At 36.8% G+C, this 17579-nt stretch overlaps 1 long non-coding RNA gene across 5 annotated transcripts in view; it reads right to left on the bottom strand.

Moving 5' to 3' along the window:
* Positions 1-515: 515 nt before the first annotated feature.
* Positions 516-17579, bottom strand: part of LOC140611111 (uncharacterized) — a 68223-nt gene continuing 51159 nt past the window's right edge. For 4 of the 5 annotated variants that reach the window (XR_012012455.1, XR_012012450.1, XR_012012459.1 and 1 more), the window contains 5 exons: positions 12639-12682; positions 10672-10796; positions 5281-5432; positions 2071-2193; positions 516-896 (listed from right to left, as the gene is read on the bottom strand). This is a non-coding gene — a long non-coding RNA (uncharacterized lncRNA). Of the gene's footprint in view, positions 897-2070; positions 2194-5280; positions 5433-10671; positions 10797-11916; positions 11946-12638; positions 12683-17579 lie in introns of all 5 variants that reach the window. The other variant, XR_012012458.1, reaches the window with a different exon arrangement.

Here is a 17579-nt window from a genome sequence, read left to right as displayed (position 1 = left end):
CCCAAAGTCAGGGAAGTGAGGGATTCTTTCCTGAAAGAAAATGAACAATTTCAGAAAAATGCACCTACAAATAATACCATTTGGGGGCATCCCAGTGAAAAGACTAGCTCCTTCCCTTAGGTCCTATAATAGCAGTTCTCAAAGTTTTGGTCCCAAGCTCTCCTTAATACTTATAGAAATTATTGAGGGCTCTGAAGAGTTCTCATTTTGTAAATTATAGCTATCAAATTTTTACCATTTTAGAAATGAAATTGGGAATTAAAAAACTACACATTACTTCATTTCCAAATGACAATACAAACCTCCCACATAACATAAATAACATATTTTTATGGAAAACAACCAATTATACAAAACAAAAAAAAGATTTAGTGGAAGAGTGGTATTTTTGGCAACCCTTTAATGTCTGTCATAATAAAGTACATCTGGGTTCTCATATCCGCTTCGGCTTTTAAATCGTTGCAACACGTTGTTTCAGTTGAAGTATATGAAGAAAATGCAGCCTCACGCTAATATACAGCTGGAAAATGGAAGCGTATTTTAATAGCCTTTTCGGAGGATCATGGATTGGGACTATAACACAACTTGAAAAGCAGCCTTTTCTTAAAGGTTAATTGCAAAACAGAATCTGAAACCATGTGAACTTTTTGTACATTGAAATCCATTGGTCTATCTTGCACTTTGAAAGCATATTTTAGCCAGGTATGATTTTTAACATCACGCTTTTATCATTTCAAAAATCTTTATTCGGGGGATCCCTGGGTGGCTCAGCGGTTTGGCACCTGCCTTTGGCCTAGGGCGTGATCCTGGAGTCCCGGGATCGAGTCCCACGTCGGGCTCCTGGCATGGAGCCTGCATCTCCCTCCTCCTGTGTCTCTGCCTCTCTCTCTCTCTGTCTATCATAAATAGATAAATAAATCTTTAAAAAAAAAATCTTTACTCGGTGAGTTATACAGGTCTTCCAAACGTTGACACATTTCATTATACAATACCAAAAGAAATCACATTTGTTAATATTACCACTGATCTCATCAGAAGGTTCTATAACTATTGGTAAGCTGTCAAGTTCCCAGTGGCCCATACAAGTTCTCTAAATTTCTGATTTTTCTTGAAAGCCTTAACTTTATCATTGGCAATAAATATTATCAGTTGTTTTCCTTAAAGTGACAGGCTCACTATTCTTTTTCAAAGATCTGTCCTGCCGAATACCCAAATCTCAATAACTACAGTTTGCTTGTCATTCTTTCAAGTAAAAATGGTTTCCCTGGGGAAAAAGAATTGGTGACTTCAATTCTCACTTGAAATAATTGCATTAAGCCTATTTCTTGAGACAGCCATTGAATTACAGTACGCAGAAGTGCTGGTAGGCATATTTGCCATTTTCTCACACAAAATATGAAAAGATGTGTACTTAATTTATAAGTTTTATTGTTTCAATAAGGTCAACCTTAAGTGAAACCAGCATATTTCTACAACAGCGTGTGGTCATAAAGAATACTGCTATCGCTTGGTGCCATTTCCTTTATTCATGGCAAAGGCTTCAGCAGTTTTACCCATCAGTGTTTTATACTACCAGTGAAAAGGCAGATAAAACCTGGTATTAATATGAAGATGAAAATACTTTTGGGCTTGCAAACTCCCTGCAAGTTTCTCTGAGATCTCAGTGTCCTTTAACAATACTTTGAAAACCGTTGCCCTATAATGAAACAAACAAACCATGTCTTCGTGTTCTGAGAATTCTCTGTGCATTTCAGTTGCTTATGTAAAAATATGAAGAGTTAGTCAATAATCATTTTAATGATGATGTTCTCCAAAACCATTCAGGCTCACTAGAATGCCATTCAGATTCACTAGAAAAATCCACAGGACTAGGAAAGGTATTAAACTCCTGGTTGTATTTTATTACAATAAAAGGATACAGATTAAAATCAGTAAAAGGAAAATATACATAGGATAAAGTCCAAGAAAAGCCAGGGACAAGCTTCCAGGTTTCCCCTTTCAGTGGAGTCATATAGGAATGCATTTTATCCTCCCAGCAATGATATATGACACATAGAAAGTATTACCAACCAAGGAAGCTCATCTGAGTCCTGGTGTCCAGGGTTTTCATTGGAGGTCAGTCATGTAGGCAAGCAGAATCTGTATGACTGACCTCAGCTACTCAGACTGCAGCCTCCCTCCTCCAGAGTAAACCTAGGAATTCATCATAAATCACATTGTTAGCATAAACTACTGGATTACACTGGTAGAGTGTGGCCCAAGGCCTCAAACATACAAAACTCAATCTTATCAGGCATACTAAATCAATGTTATATTCCAAGGGCTCAGAATTTATCTTCCAGGACCTAACTCAGAACCAGCCTTTCTTTGAGATTTGCCTGGTTTTAATGCCTGCCAAGTTAACCCTTTCCTGCTCAACCTACCTCCAACATGGAAGGAAAAGATATAGACAAAAATATACACAAAGAGCTGAAAGGAACATAGAAGAGACAGAAACAAAGCAAATGAGAAGAAAATCTCACATAAATTATAAACAATATTTTCAGTGAGATAAAATATATATAAATATATATACATATACAAATATATATATATACATATACAAATATATATATAGCTGCATAATGATAAGAGGATAAGAAAGAGCTCTTGGAAATTAAACCTCATAAAACATCCAAAATTTAAAAAAATCCAAAATAAATCAATCAATCAAATGCTGAACATTAAAATGGAAGGCATCCTTGAGAAAGTAGAGCAAAATACTAGTCAGAAAATATGAAAAAGAAGAGTAAAAAAGAAAAAAAAATTTCTCTAGGATTGAACTAGGGTGGCCAATGAGAGTAGTACTAAAATGAGAGAACAGGGAGGAATAGTTCAAAGAAGTCATACAAGACATTTTTCCAGAACTGAAAAAAAAAGCCTTCAGTTTAAGAGTCAACCAAGTGATCAAAGTAATGAAAGAATATGCATCATTTCAAGATTTCATAACGCCGGAGATAATGAGAAGATCCTAAAAGTATCCAGAGAGAGAAAGCCTATTAATGCAAAAGAATGAAAATCAGAATGGCACCAAATCTCACAAGTGCAACACCAAATGCTAAACACAGTGGTGCGATGCTTCAAAATCTAAGGGAAAATATTTTTTCTAAAAATTCTGTTCCAAGCCAAAATATCAATCAAGTGTGAAGATAAAATAGAGACAGTTTTGACACCAAAGGGTTTTTTTTAAATGAACGTCTTATGCACTCTTTTGAAGGATATGCTTCAGCACACAAGAAGAGTCTGTCAACAAAGACAAATTCATATGTCCCAGGTTCCAACAATGTGGCTCAAACAAAGGAGAGTAAGAGCATCAAGGAAAGGTATGATTGTTTGCATCACTCTGTCTTCCTTTACAAGTAACATGACCACACAACCTCTGGTGGAACAGTGCCAGTTTACACAAGCTGGTCATAAGACCTCCTTTAACTGTCAAAAATGCTCAGATTTGACAATAAATTACATGGTCGTTTTAATTATAAACCATTGTACCAAACAGCTCAGCTAAATTATTCTGTGATAACAAATGACCCTGAAATCTGAGTGGGTGACAAGAAGATGAATGGAGTTACTTCCCACTCATGTCCACCATGGGTGTCTCTTCATCTTCACTACAAGGTCAAGGTTGAAACGAAAGACCCTCGTTGGGATATGCCAATTTTGCAGCAGCAGGACAAGAATCACAGCAGAACCACATTGTGGCTCCTAACGCCTCTGCTAGGAAGTGGCACATATCACTTACATTTACATCTTGTTGGCTACAGCAAGTTAAACAGCCAAATCTGATCACTGAGCTTAGAATTAAAAACCACCCATAGTGTGGGTCCCAGTAAGGAGAGAATCTGTCGGGGGTTGATGGGAGTAATTTACCACAGGTATTTAGAATTACTTCGTTTTAAAATTCTGTACATGTTTCACTTTGATCAAAATAAAAATTTAGGGCAGCCTGGGTGGCTCAGCATTTGGCGCTCCCCTTCAGCCCCCAGCATGATCCTGGAGACCCGGGATCAAGTCCCCACATCGGGCTCCCTGCATGGAGCCTGCTTCTCCCTCTGCCTGTGTCTCTGCCTCTCTCTCTGTGTGTATAGGTCTCTCATGAATAAATATATAAGGTCTTTTGAAAAAAAATTAAAAATTTATTTTAAAGAAGCAATTCATGGGGCGCCTGGGTGGCTCAGTTGGTTAAGTATTTGCTTTTGGCTCAGATCATGATTCCAGGGTCCTGGGATCAAGCCTCATGAGGGGCTCTCTGCTCAGCAGGGAGCCTGCTTCTCCCTCTCCGTCTGCCTGCTGCTCTGCCTCCTTGTGTTCTCTCTCTCTCTGTCAAATAAATAAATAAATAAAATCTTAAAAAAATAAAGTTCCAATTCATGAAAATCCTTGATTCTTGACCCATCACTTGGATAGCCATGCATTAAATCCGAGCATTATTCCTCAATACAGATCTAATGTTGTTTCATGGAAGTTTTAAGTAGTACCAGGGCCCTCCAAGTGAACAGTGTAGATCACTAGCTAAGACTCTGCTGACTTGTGACTTACCACATCACAGACATAATCTTTCATCACAGCTGGGCAGTGACAAATTGATCTATATCTGCTCATTCATTCCTTCATTCAGCACACATGTACTGAACATTGGAAATCCAAACTCAAGTAAGATTACCTAACTGCCCACAAGAAGCCCTAAATCTTGTTGAAGAAAATGATGTGAAAACACTGATCATACATAACTATCACGTTTTTTTACAAAATGCTTTGTGAACACTGTGTGTTGACCTTATTCAGTGGTTGTATCTATTTTTTCCCTGCTAGGGCCTAGTTGAGGTGCTTAGAAATTTTTAAACTATATGGCATTTCTATTAAGTGGTTAAATATCCAAATATTCCATAGTGACACTCCTTCTCTTAAGTTTCATCTTAATTAGTCATCTCATGCTTTCTACCAAAAGCATCTTTCTCTGATAGTTATTGCCCATGGCATAAGGGAACACATTGTAGGAGATGCCATTTCACAAAGAAAATCTGATTCCAGTTAGGTCCATTTATGGTTATGGGAACCTAAATTTCACAATTGTGAAACCTCAAATTACCAGCTAATGTGTAGACTTTCAGTGGTAAGCAAAAACAAAACAAAAGCAGTAACAACAAAGTAGAATGAAAGTGTAGAGCATCTTAAATGAAGGCAGAAGGTGAACCAGGTAAGAACCAGAGTAGGGAAATGTCACGTTCACATTGATGGTACCTCCTTAAACATCACTCCTCACTGATCCACATACTGGTTCACAAGTATTGACTGAGTTCCTCCTCCAGGTTGCACATTCTTTGCTCTGTAATACACCTCTTCCATCCTTTCCTTAACTTTTCACTTCATGAGATCGCCCAAGCTTGGTGTACCTAAAAGTCAAGGCAGATCTCTGGCACCATCTCTATAATCTGAGGGAAAACGTGTTTCCTTTCATTTTCCCAAAGCTAATGTCACCTAGGAGTAGAGAAAGATGAGAAAATGTAGGCAAAAATCTCTGAGAGTTGTGCTTTATTACCCACTAGGAATAGTTCTAAGTGCTCATAATGCAATATTTCATTTTATTTTCTCATGAGACCCCTGGGAACTTTTTAAATCTCCATCTTACCAATGAAAAAAACAAATGTCCCAGAAATCTTAATACTGTGCCCAAGGTCACATTACTAGTAGTAACTGGTGAAGCTAGGATTTGAACTCATGTAAACTTCATGAGCCAATGGCCTCAATTATATACCATACTGCTTCCATGGCTCCAAATATGGAAGAGAATGTAATGATAGAAATCTCAAAGTAGCAAGTATCTTGAATATGCACCAATTCAGCAATCTGCAGATAGATCCAAGGAACTAGTTAGAGACTCTTGTGCTATTTTATGTGGAAATATCCACCTTTTTCCTTTCAAATGACCCCAGCTTGAACAATAAACGGCTTGAACACAGTAAGAGCTTAATAATACTAGCTGGGTGGATTTACTCAACAATCTCAACAAGAACCTATACAAAACATCTTAAAAGCAAAATGTTTACCTGGCTGCTTCATAGAGCTAATATACCAACTTGATTTATAGTCAACAATTTGTTCCTTCTCAGGAAAAAAATCTTGGCAGACAGTGGATCTCATATGCATACTCACTCCAATAACAGCATGACTTTTAAGAATAATAAAAGAATAATGAAATGTTACCTTTTCATTGATAAATAAAATGTTTAGTTTTTAAAAATGTCTGTTCAAGTTGCAGTTTGAGCAACATATGCTGGCAAAAAGTAAAACAAAAATTGTTTTAATTGATTAGTAACCATATTTTATAGAATCAAGTTTTTATTTAAAATTTTAATCTAGGAACACCTGGATAGCTTAGTGGTTGAGCATCTGCCTTCAGCTCAGGGCATGACCCCAGGGTCCTGAGATCAAGTACCACATCCCTGCATGGAGCCTGCTTCTCCCTCTGCCTGTGTCTCTGCCTCTCTCTCTGTTTGTGTCTCATGAACAAATAAATAAAATCTTTAAAAACAAAAAATAAAACTTTATTATCAGTAAAGAAGAAGATATATAACAACACACTTATAACATTTAGAATTTATTTTTCTGCAGAAATATTTAAGAAATTTGTATTTCAAATGTTATATATACCCCAAATATCTAAACCCACTTGTATTTATTCTTTAAAAGAAAAAAAAAAGGATAAAAGGTCAATTTCTAATTTCACAGAACATTAGTGTGTACTTTGAGAGTATTGATTTTGCCTCTGACAGAGTTATTTCATTCCATTAGAAAATTATGGCTTAGAGGTTATTAGAAACATAGCAGAATATTACATGTGTATGATGGCAATTTATTACTCAGTTTTTTTCATTTTATTCCCTAAAGACTTCCATTTCCATTTATGCAGACTGCCAGACATGCCATACTATAAAAAAGTAATGACAAGAAATTTTAATTTGTTAATTGGTTAGAAGAGTTTTCAGAATTAATATTCAGACCATTGGTGTATTTCAAGTTATATTATTTATATACACTAAGAATGAAAATAAATATAACTGAGCATTTTCACCTATGTTCACTAATCTAGTCATAAAATTATTCAAACTAGATTATATATAGCAAAATTCTTCAAAGTTTACCTTGATTAGCAAGTGTTGGTATCTCTAAGTTGTTTTTATTTCCCAAACTCACTAATGATTGGCATTATTTTATTTTTAGAGGTTGTATTACCCTATTCTGAACACATTACATGGTATTTTTTAGAATAGGCAAAGTAGAATAATGAAAAAGAATCTTGGGAAACTCAATTATTCTCAGTCTGTCTAATCTGAAAAAAGAAAAGGCAGGGAGAAGCTAAGGACATCATACAGGATAATTCATGCAGAAACACCTTTTCAACTATAAAATGGTTTGCAAACTAAAGATATTATTTATTCAGAAATTCTGACATAATTTTTCTTTAACTGTCCAGCATCAAAAAGACAAAACATATTCTGAAAACTGTAAAACACAGATGAAAGAAGTTGAGGATGACACAAACAAATGGAACAATATTCCATGCTCATGGACTGAAAGAACAAGTATTGCTAAAATGCCACAACTCAAAGCAATCTATAGATTTAATGCAATATATATCAATTTTTCACAGAACACAAAACAAAAAAAAATCCTAAAGTTTGTATGGAACCACAAAAGACCCTGAATACCAAAAGCAATCTTGAAAAAGAAGAACAAAACTGGAGGTCTCACAATCCCAGGTATCAAGATCGTCTACAAATATGTAGTAATCAAAACAGTAAGATACAGGCACAAAAAGAGACACATGAATCAGTGGAACAGAACAGAGAGCCCAGAAATAAACTCATGATTCGATGGTCAATTAATTTTTGAAAAAGAAGGAAAAAATATCCAACGGGAAAAAGTCCCTTTAACAAATGGCGCTGGGAAAACTGGACAGCAACATGAAAAAAATGAAACTGTACCACATTTTCACACCAAACACAAAAAAATAAACTCAAAATGAATTAAAAACATAAACGTGAGACCCAAAACCATAAAAATCCTAAAAGAGAGCATAGGCAGTAACTTCTCTGACATTGGCCATAACAACATATTTCCAGATATATCTCCTCAGGCAAGGGGAACAAAAGTAAAAATAAACTATTAGGACTACATAAAAATAAAAAGCTTCTGCATAGTGAAGGAAACAATAAACTAAAACACAATCTACTGAGTGGGAGAAGACATTTGCAAATGACATATCTAGTAAAGAGCTAGTGTTCAAAATATATAAATAACTCAAACAACTCAACACCAAAAAACAAATTATCTAATTTTTAAAAACCCAGACATTTCTCCAGAGAAGACATCCAGACACATGAAAAGATGCTCCACATCACTCATCATCAGGGAAACGCAAATCAAAACCACAAAGAGGTATCACCTCACATCTGTCAGAATGCCTATAATAAAAAATACAAGTAACAACAAGTGTTGGCAAGATTGTGGAGAAAAAGAAATGCTTATGCACTGTTGGTAGGAATGTAAACTGGGTAGTCACTGTAGGAAATGGTATGGATAGTCCTCAAAAAACTAAAAATAGAATTACAATATAATTCAGTAATTCCACTACTAAGTATTTACCCAGAGAATACAAAAACACTAATTTGAAATGATATTTGCACCCCTGTTTATTGCAGTATTATTTACAATGGCCAAATTATGGAAGCAGCCCAAGTGTCCTTCCATAGATGAATGGATAAAGAAGAGGTGATACACACACACACACACGCGCGCGCGCGAATATTATTCATAAAAAAACGTAATGAAATCTTGCCATTTACAACATGGATGGATCTAGAGGATAAAATGCTAAGTGAAATAAATCAATCAGAGAAAAACAAATACCATATGACCTCACTCACGTGTAATTTAAGAAACAAAACAAATTTTAAAAAGAGACAAACCAAAACACCAACTCTTAACTATAAAGAGGGGAGGTGGGTGTGGATTGGGGGAAACAGGTGAAGGGATTAAGAAGTGTACTTATGATGAGCACTGAAAAATACAGAGAATTGTCGAATCACTACGATGTACACCTGAAACTAATATAGCACTGTATGTTAACTATACTGGAATTAAAATAATTCTTTTTAAATGACAAAACATAATTCCTTAAAATTTTGGAAGTGAACAGACTCTGAATGTTTAGTCCTTCCAAAAAAGGTAAGATGGGCTGTATAACTAGTTCACATTAAAACGGAAGCTAAATTTCTATTTCACTCACTTTTTATTTGGCATACTCATTTTTACATTTCTATGTTATTTCTATATTAGCTCTTTTAAAAACACATATTCTCCACTGAACATATCAGCCAGTTCCTTACTGATTCGCGGGTTTTTGTAAAAGGGTAACAAGAAAACATTGAAGGTTTTTTTAATGGAGAAATGGCATGACTCAATTTAGATTTTTAAAAGGTCTCTCCACTTTATAGAGACTGGATTAGAAGTGTGCAACAGCAGACACTAGGAGAAATGTCGTGTTGAAACGATAGCTAGGGTTGGGGCAGGGCTCTCTAGATGGACACAGGCAGACAGACTGAAGATATATTTGAGGGTACAGTCCACAACATTCAGCGATAAATCTGATATGTGGTATATAAGAAAGAATGACTCTTGGCGTTAGCTTTTTCTCAATTAGGAATAATTTCGAGTCATTTTTTTCCCCCTTTGTATGAGGAACTTGTATCTTCATCGTATTAGTTCAGAACATACTCTACTAGTCAGTTTTCCCCACACTTCGCCAGTCTGTCAGTGCAATCGATTTGTCATCATCAGGGCTACTGTCCCCTTGCTGTCCTGCCTCTGGGTGGATTATCACCCACTCCCCAGAGGAATTACAATCAGCCCTTCAACAGCATGGGTTTGAACTGCACCAGTCCACTTATATGTGGTTTCTTTTCTTTTCTTCTCTTTTTTGATAAATACAGAGCAGTATTTATCAAAATACTGTATTTTGGAAATGTATTTTCTCTTCCTTATGATTTTCTTTTTTTTTTTAAGGATTTTATTTATTTATTCATGACAGACACAGAAAGAGAGAGAGAGAGAGGCAGAGACACAACACAGGCAGAGGGAGAAGCAGGCTCCATGCAGGGAGCCCAACGTGGGACTCCATCCCAGGTCTCCAGGATCACACCCCGGGCCGAAGGCGGCACTAAACCGCTGAGCCACCAGGACTGCCCTTCCTTATGATTTTCTTAATGACATTTTCTTTCTCTAGCTACTTTAGGATTACAATACATAATACATATAATATACAAAATACATTAATCTACTGTTTTATCAATCAGGCTCTGGTCAGCATGAGGCTATTAGTAGTCAAGTTTGGGGACAGTCAAAAGTTAGACTTGGATTTTCAACTATGTGGGAGTTGGTACCCCTCACGCCCGCATTGTTCAAGGGTCAGCTATATATGTAATTCAAACCATCATGCAGTATGCCTTAAACCTACACAGTGATGTATGTCAATTATTTTTTCCTAAAACTAAGGGTAAAAGAACTCCCTTGATCCAGCAATAAAAAGACAAATAGTCAGATTTTAAAATGGGAAAAACAGTTTGACTATACCTCCTTTCTCCAGAGAAGATGAATGGCTGGCCCGTAAGTACGTGCAAAGATGCTCAGCATCATTAGTTGTCAGGGAAATGCAAATCAAAACCACAGCAAGGTTTCAGCTGACACCATCAGGATGACTATTATCAAACAGACATGCAAGAACAAGTGTTGGTGACAATGTGGAAAAACTGAAACTCTCATATATTGCTAGTAGGATGTAAGATGATACTGCCACTATGGAAAATAGTTGGCAGCACCTCAAAATATTACACACAGAGGTACTATACTACCCAGCAATTCCCACATAAAAAACTAAGGAAAACTGATGTCCAAAAAAACTACATGAATAGTAGAAACAACCTCAATGCCCATCAACTGATGAAAGGATAAACAAAAGGTGGCCTATCCACACAATGGAATACTTTTTGGCAAAAAAATAAAAGAATGAAGTACTGACACATACAATAAGGGTGAACCTTTAAAACACTGAGCTAATGAAGAAAGCCAGACACTAAAGGCCACATATTATATGATTCTGTTTATATAAAAATAGCCAGAATAGGCCAGGGACTGAGGGAAAGTGTGAGGTGGGGGTAGGGCGTGCCTAATAATGGGCTTGGGTTTCTTTTTGGCATGATAAAATATTCTAAAATTAGATTTTGGTGATAGTTACACAATTTTTAAAATACGATAAAAACGGGATCCTTGGGTGGCGCAGCGGTTTGGCGCCTGCCTTTGGCCCAGGGCGCGATCCTGGAGACCCGGGATTGAATCCCACGTCGGGCTCCCGGTGCATGGAGCCTGCTTCTCCCTCTGCCTATGTCTCTGCCTCTCTCTCTCTCTCTGTGACTATCATAAATAAATAAAAATTAAAAAAAATAAGATAAAAACATTAAATATGTACATTTTAAATGAGTGAATTTTAAGGTATTTAATTATATATCAATAAAAAGCATATTCACAGTGGACCACCTGGGTGGCTCAGTGGATTAAGCATCCGATTGTTGATTTTGGCTCAGGCTGTGGTCTCAGGGTAGTGAGATGGAGCCCGAATCAGGCCCCATGCTCAGCAGGGAGTCTGCTTCTCTCCCTCTCTTGCTCCCTTTGCCCCTACTCCCCTTCGCACTCTCTCTCCCCAAAGTAAATAAATAAATCTTTTTTTAAAAAAAGCATATTCATAGCAGTAGTGTAACAACAGAAAATTGAAAATAATCCAAATATGATTCATTGAACAAATAAATCAACTTAAATATATACCTTAAATGTATACCTTACAATGTCCACAGCTGCAAAAATGAGAGAGCTATGTAAGAGTATAAATAGTGAAGAACCACAAAAACATATCCCTGAACAGTAGGAAGAAGGTACAGAAGTACACAGTAATTCTGTGTATGGAATTCAAATGGGTAAAACAATCAAAGTAACTTTTTTTACTTGATTATTCACCTAAAGGGGGACAATCAATGCCATAGTTAACAATTTTTCCATATTATAAAAACTTTAATTTTTAAAGTTAAAGATCATTTTGCTGTGTAAAAATACTTTCTCTCTAAAAATAAACACTATCAACATCTTAATTTCATTCCATACTTTATTTTACCAAATTCCTATTCAACAAAAGGTAAGAAAATAAATCTCTTGACCCCAGAAATGTCAACACAGGTGGTGAATAAATACTAAACATTATGAAAACACCCACTAAACATCAAAAACAAAGGGGTTAGTCCATACTCTATCCCACTGCGAGTGATGGCAGGTTAAAGGAGAACAACTGAAGGCAGGAGCCTCTATTCTACGAAAGACTTCATAGAACCTCATGAACTTGAAGATCTTCTGTTTCAAGTAGAAACAAGTTATGAAATAGAAAACCTTCACAAGTGAACTGCCTTTCAAGGCCATTTTCTCTTTTCACAATTCTCTACTCGTATCTTTACAGTATGAGTAAATGAGAAATAAAGCTACAGTGCTCCCACACTTACCAATTTTCTAGGTGATTTACAAGGTGATTTGTGTGGTACCCTTTCTGAAAGAGAAGTGAGGGATAAGGTCAGTGGGTTTCTGAGTTCTACTAACAGGAGATTCTGGTTTAATGAGTTTTAAACATCTGGATATTTTAAAAGGAATCACAGGGAATTCTAAGGAAACCACTGAATTAGAGACTTCTAACTCTCAGTGCCAACTTTACATTGTAAAATATGATAACTGTGTGAAGCAACCAGTTAGTTAGCAACATCAGAGTGATACTGGGCTGGTCAGGTCATCAAACCACAGATCTTGGAATATAAACATAGCCTGGTCCAAGATATGCAGAATAGCTGCTTAATCTAGTAAGAAAAACTGAACTCACATCCCATTAGGAAAACCCAACAGGTGCTGAACACAAAATCAGTAGCCACAATGCATTGTTTAAGTAACATACATTCTTCAAGGTACTTACTCCCAAGGAAAATGAGAAATTACAGGCTAAAGAGTCCTCATTCTCTAGGTATGTGGTAATATTTACCTTTTAGATAAGTGTAAACAATCTCTATGGTGTGATTGGGTCTCAGTTTTTACCTAAAGCTTTTCATGCCTTTTTGCAAAAATGGATATTAGGAATCAAGAGAGAATCCAGATTTGTCGATTTCTCTAACTTGGCAATGAAGCAGTAGCATGGTATGTAAATAACAGAACTAAGGCACAGGTTTAACTCACATATCTTATCCATTTGTGGTTATTTAGATAATAGTCATTTCCTACAGATTTCACAGAAATTTTAGAAGTAGCATGGTATGTAAATAACAGAACTAAGGCACAGGTTTAACTCACATATCTTACCCATTTGTGGTTATTTAGATAATAGTCATTTCCTACAGATTTCACAGAAATTTTAGAAGTAATTAGATTTTTTTTTTTTTAACGGTTGTCTCATAAAATTCTCACATTCCTTTTAAGGTAGATTCTCTTGGGTTTTCCATGGATGACACAATATAAGCAGACATGTATTGATGGAAAGCCAGAAGAATTACCCAAAAAGGAAGAAAAGAGGGCCAACCACAGTAGTCCAGGTGTGTGACAGACTTGAATCATCTTTGGGGTCTGCAAGCTCCCACCCCCAATACCACCAGGCCTCTCTGCAGCATGGCAGGCCTGCTAGTCTAGTCCCTCTTTCCACTAAACATCAATATGTCTTTTTGTTTTTTTTTTTATTCTTTCAGGAAGAAGAAAAATAATATGAGAATAAGAAAACAATTTGATTTAAAAATGGCCAAAGAGGGATGTCTGGGTGGGTCAGTGGTCAAGCATCTGACTCTTGGTTCCAGCTCAGGTTGTAATTTCAGGGTCATGAGATGGAGCCCTGTGCTCAGCGCAATCGGCTTGAAATTATCTCTCCCTTGCCCCTGCCACCACATTCTCTCATTCCCCCCTTTCTCAAATAAGTCAATCTTTTAAAAATGGCCAAAACCTTAACAGATACCTCACTAAAGAAGATATATAAATGGCAAATAAATATACAAAGAGATGTTCCACTTCCTATGTCATCAGGGAAATACAGGTTAAAACAACGAGATACTACTACATACCTACTAGAATGGCCAAAATCTGGAACATGGACAACACCAAGTGCTGACAGGGACGCAGAGTGCAGGAACTTGCATTCACTGCTAGTAGGAATGCAAAATGGTGCCACTGCCTCAGAAGACAGTTTGGCAGTTTCTTAAAAAACTAAACATGCTCTTAACACAAGATCTAGCAATTGTGCCCCTTTGTATTTATCCAAAGGAGTGGAAAACTTATGCACATACAAAAACCTACATATGAACATTTATTGCAGCTTTGTTCATAATTACCAAAAGTTGGGAGCAACCAAGATGTTTTCCAGTAGGTAAATGGAAACTGTGGTATATTCAGACAATTGAATATTATTCAGAGCTAAAAAGAAAAGAGCTATCCAACCACGAAAAGACATGGAGGAACCTTAAATGCATATTGCTAAGTGAAAGCAGCCAATCTGAGAAGGTGTGATGCCAATTATATGACTTGCAGAAAAGGCAAAACTATGGAGACAGTACAAAGATCAGTGGTTATGGGTGGTAGGAGGGCTGAACAGGTGGAGCCCAGAGGGGTTTTTAGGGCAGTGAAAATACTCTACATGATATTGCAATGATGGATACATGTCATACACGTTTTTTAAAAATTTAAAAAATAAAAAATAAATGGCAGCACCAAAAGTTGTGTTCAACTCCATTAAAAAAAAAAAAAGACTGAATTTCTTGGCAGTCCACCACGATAGGAGCTTAAAGGAAATCTATTACAGAAAAATAAAGAAGATACAGTAGTTTCTTATATTCCCTTATTATAGAATACTAAATTTTTTACAATAACATCATTGGTAGAAAAATTGCCTATATGTACACCTTACTTTTTCAGCCCAAGTTTAGATGCTAAGAACTCTTCCATGAAACTACTAACCCATGTTTCCAATTTGAGAAAATCATATATAGAACCATCAAGAGATTTGATGCAGTGGCCACAGCAGAACATACGTTGTGTATACAATACAGAGACTAAAGCACAGTAAATTGCTCCAAGTTACACATACAAGTCAGTCACTTCTCACTTATAGTGGAACAAAACCAAAGAGGAGTGAAATATAAAAATGTCAGACCTCCACCTGTGAAAGCATCTTTTGAACAGTACCTAGGTCAAGAGAAAATGTACACTAACTAAACAAAGGAAAGAGTCACCCTAAATGAATTCAGTTAACCCGCGATGCAATGATTCCAGTATGATTTCCTCCTCCTTTTAAACACGGGACTAAGGAAAACTCCTGGGCTCAGTCTCACTGAAATATAATGTTGGGAGTAAGGTGGATTTAAGTGTTTGAAGTGTTCAAGTGTTTTACAGATTTATTTTGTTTTTGAAGATAGATTGATTTGAGAGAAAGAGCAGAAGAGGGGAAACAGGGGGGAGGGCAGAGGGAGAAAGAGAATCTCAAGCAGACTCCCCACTAGCATGGAGCCCAACTCAGAGCTCGATCTCATGACCCTGAGACCATGACCTGAGCCAAAATGAAGAGTTGGATGCTTAACTGACTGAGCCACCCAGGAGCCCTTAAAAAGAAAGCTATAGACACTCACTCTTTCTTATATCTCCTGGATCTTTCTCTCATCCTCTTGCATCTTATTCACTTCTTGCTTTTATTTAAAATTTTTCAGTTGAGTAAGCCTTAAAAATCTAAATGCAAAGCTTTGAAAATATTTTCCTTTTTTTAAAAAAGATTTTATTTATTTATTCAGAGAGAGAGAGAGAGACAGGCAGAGGGAGAAGCAGGTTCCATGCAGGGAGCCCAATGTGGGACTAGATCCCGGGTCTCCAGGATCACACCCTGGGTTGCAGGCGGCACTATGCAGCTGTGCAACCGGGGCTGCCCAATATTTTCCTTTTTATACAGGAAGCCAACTTCATCCCAGGTGGACTGCTCAAACTCACCCCACAGAGAGTGAAGACATTCTTCCAAAATTTCACCCTGAATTGCTCCTTCATTGAAACAAGAGTACATGTGGATTTAAAGTAGTTGAAGTTGCTACAAAACAAAGCCTATGTGTCTGTGATGATTTACTGCTCACATAGAACATCTCTGACTTCCATGGAACCACATGCCTGACCTCTTCACAAAGTCCAACGTCACAAAGCCTTTCCCATGACTTGATACCAAGCATCATATATGGGTAAAATTGCAACACACAATTATGAATTAGACTAATGAGTAATCGTGGGCTGTCCCTGGAAAGAAAACAAAGGAGCATTTCTAACTCCAGGGAGAAAACCCAACGCTTCATAAGAACTGTCAAAGTACATATCAGGAAGACATAAAATTTCCTGAATTTCAAGTCTGAATTTGTTTTTTACAACTCTGGACACTAAAAAGCCTCCAAAAGCCTAATGAGGTAGACTTGGCAGGACAGTTGCAGCCATCAAAAGAAAAGAATGTAAAAAATATTTATTCATTGCCTCATTGCCAAGGTCACAGAGGTTGCTACCTCCTGTTCTCTAGGATTTTGATGGATTCCTGTCTCATATTCAGGTCTTTCATCCATTTTGAGCCTATTTTTGTGTATGGTGTAAGAAAATGGCCCAGTCTCATTCTTCTGCATGTGGCTGTCCAGTTTTCCCAGCACCATTTGTTGAAGATACTGTCTTTTTTTTCCATTGGATATTCTTTCCTCCTTTGTCAAAAATGAGTTGACCATCGAGGTGAGAGCCCATTTCTGGGTTCCCTATTCTGTTCCCTTGATCCATATGTCTGTTTTTGTGCCAGTACCATATTGTCTTGATCACAGCTTTGTAATACAGCTTGAAGTCTGGAATTGTGATGCTACCAGCTACAGTATTCTTTTTCTGTATTCCCTTGGCTATTCAGGGTCTCTTCTGGTCCATACAAATTTTAGGATTATTTGTTCCAGCTTTGTGAAAAATGTTAATGGTATTTTGATAGAGATTACATTGAATGTATAGATTGCCCCAGGTAGTATAGACATTTTAACAATCCGTCATTCCAATCCATGAGCATGGAACATTTTTCCATTTCTTTGTGTCTTCCTCAATTTCTTTCATGAGTGTTCTATAGTTTTCTGAGTACTGCTTCTTTGTCTCTTTGGTTAGATTTATTCCTAGGTATCTTATGGTTTTTGGCATTGAGTAGATGCAAATCAAAACCAAATGAGGTACCACCTCACACTGACCAGAATGGCTAAAATTAACAAGTTAGAAAATGACAGATGTTGGTGAGGAGGCAGAGAAAGGTGAGCCCTTGTACACTGCTGGTGAGAATGCAAGCTGGTACAGCCACTCTGAAAAACAGGAGGTTCCTCAAAAAGTTGAAAATAGAGCTACCCTACCACCCAGCAATTGCACTATTATAGATTTACTCCAAAGAT

Source organism: Canis lupus, chromosome 2 (genome assembly GCF_048164855.1).
Source record: "Canis lupus baileyi chromosome 2, mCanLup2.hap1, whole genome shotgun sequence".
NCBI lineage: Eukaryota > Metazoa > Chordata > Mammalia > Carnivora > Canidae > Canis > Canis lupus.
The sequence above is the reverse complement of the archived record's forward strand: the minus strand, read 5'-3'. Positions and strand labels throughout refer to the sequence as shown.